Below are 2,702 nucleotides of genomic sequence, written 5' to 3'. Positions count from 1 at the left end.
AGATTTAGTCCATTCATTCTTAGCATCTCCTGGTCAGATCCCTGCAAGCATTGTTGTTTACCGAAGCACATTTTACTTTATAACACAACCTCAAAACATATCAAATCCTACACATAGAGGCTTTAAAGTGTGCTGTTGTGTGAAGATCGAGAAATTTAGACATACAAAATCTGGACTCTGTGTAGCTGCAGTTCAGGTAATGTAAATGTAAAGTAGTTAAGTTGCAGAAAAGGTTAAGCTAAAAAATCAAAACATGTATTTTGTTATGACTGACCTGCAGATGAAAGAATCAAAAGAAATACAGTATATGAAGTTCTTCAGGTAAGTGTCAAGTTTTTTTAACATCACTTTTCCAAATTTGCCTGACACACTTAGCAGAATTTCAATAAATGAGACGAGTTTTCAGGATAGTCTATATCGACGACGTTTCACTTCTGGGATTGTTCAGGTGCTGCTGGAAATTCCGCCGGATGTCCTTTATTTCGGGCCAGATGTCCGTTACCTTCCTCTTTCTTTGTGTTGCTATTCTAAACTGCAGTGGATTTATGAGGAAAATGTATAGTGCTTGGTGTGCATAGGGATAATAAATGTGAGGCTACATTTTAATTTAGATTGGATTAATTATCCTCCAAATAGTCTTGCCATACCTTCCCTCCCATGATTTCGGGATGAGAGAAAAACGTGCTCTGGTTTATTGGCATTTCTTTAAATCAATCATAATCTTCATGGACCGTGCTAAGTGCCAGACGGAGCAACGGTGCCTCCGCAAAATAGCCTTGGGAAGGAACTTGTTTTGGTGGAACATGTGTACGTTCAAAGGTTGTTTTAGTCTAGCTAGCTGTCTGGATTTACCCTGCAGAGATCTGAGGAGCAGTTAAAGGTGCTCTAAGTGATGTGACGCGTTTTTTAGGCTACAACATTTTTTGTCACATACAGCAAACATCTCCTCACTATCCGCTAGCTGCCTGTCCCCTGAACACTCTGTAAAAAAACGCGGTCTCTGAAGACAGCCCAGGGTCCACAACTGGAACACAAACAAACTGCACCAACCTGCACAACAAACCATAACAAACAGTGTTCCAGCCAATAACCGACAAGAAGTTGGTTGAGTCATGAATATACATTGTGTAAGTAGCCTACGTGCTAACCAAGGGGGTAAGCTTTGCTTCAGAACTCAAACCTCCTATAGCGCCATTTTGATGCTATAAAGAGATCACCTCCCGTTAGCATTCCACTGACTAGCATTCATTTTGACGTCACTTGACAGCGAATAACTTTACATCTGAAGCGTTTAAAGACTCTATTTGTCCATTGTTTATTTCTAAAGAAACACGAAAATGTATAAAAGGCTCCATTACCTTGTACCTCACGTTATGGCTCCGTAGCAGACGTTTTTTAAAAAATAGGCTAACGATTGTGTCACATAGTAGAGGAATTACCGTATAGTACAGGAGAAGCTCCCAGGCAGTTTTGACTTACATGAGCTGTTAGGTTTAATTACTAATGTTAACTAGCATTTTAGTTAGCAATAATTAGCATTTGCCCATGTTATCTCCTTACATATACCTACGCTCTCCGTCTCTGCAAGATTGGGAATGATTGAGATTTCTCTTGACACAGCTACCAGAAGACTTACAACTTTCAGACATGTTGCTCACTTCACATTTACGTTGTCTCTCTCAGTTGGAGGCTGCACAGTAACGCTAGCGATCACCGGAAAAGTGCTTCTAATATCCTTCACTGGTCTCCGTCCAGAGCAACGGGCTCTGTTGGTCCATTCTGTTGTAGCAGTATGAGCTACGTCATAACTACCTGCGCACTTCTGGCCAATCATAACGTCGGAGCCACGTATAAAAGAGGCCAGTAGCCCGCCCACTGCATTTCTTGCTCGTTGGTGACGTAAGTACGTTGCACTTCCGGGTTGTGCTCACTGCTGTGATTTGTCTGTTCTGGCGTCAGGTAAGGTAGCGGTTGGGCTGCCTCTGCACTCATTTGTCAATCGTTCGTGGCCGTTATTTTACTATGTATTAAATATTTGTAGATCGTCGGCTGGCAGGTCCATCCCCCTCCTTGCCGAGGTAACGCAGTAATGCAAAGAGAGTAGCACTGATAGCTGTCTGTGCACGCGTATTGCTGTTCGGGCGTTTTCTCCTCTGGATCGACTCAAACGCTGCCTGAACGGTATGTGGGCTAAATGCGGTAGGAATTATAGTTTAGGTTTATTCTGTGTTAATTTTTGTTCTTTTTGTAAATACTAGGGATCGGACTGAATCTGCTGGAGAGTCTAGTTAGCCGGAGCATTTCAATCACCGGCTGCTGTTTGTTTTCACCTACACACGATTTTACTACAGACTACTATTTGAACTGTGGACTGTTTTGAGGCACACGATCCAAACATTCGCTGCCGCAGCTGAAGAGGCTTGCTGTGGGGCCACTGAGCAACTGTTGTTTGGCCACTGCTACGTGGGCCTGAGTTTTTAATGGGTTAGCCCTCCCTACATTAATGGAGTGAATTAAGTTGTTTATTTCTCTTTTTGTTATTTTTGTTTTCAACTTAGTTAAAAGTTACGTGTGTTAATTTTCTTTTTTACTATTGAGTTTATTTCTTTATTAGTAGTTTTTTTGAGTTTCTTTTGTTTTGTTTCAGTTGTTTTGTTCTAATTATGATAATTATTATTATTATTGGTATTGTTTTGATTTGA

This window comes from Perca fluviatilis, chromosome 11 (assembly GCF_010015445.1).
Source record: "Perca fluviatilis chromosome 11, GENO_Pfluv_1.0, whole genome shotgun sequence".
Lineage (NCBI taxonomy): Eukaryota > Metazoa > Chordata > Actinopteri > Perciformes > Percidae > Perca > Perca fluviatilis.
This window is presented reverse-complemented; position numbering follows the sequence as displayed.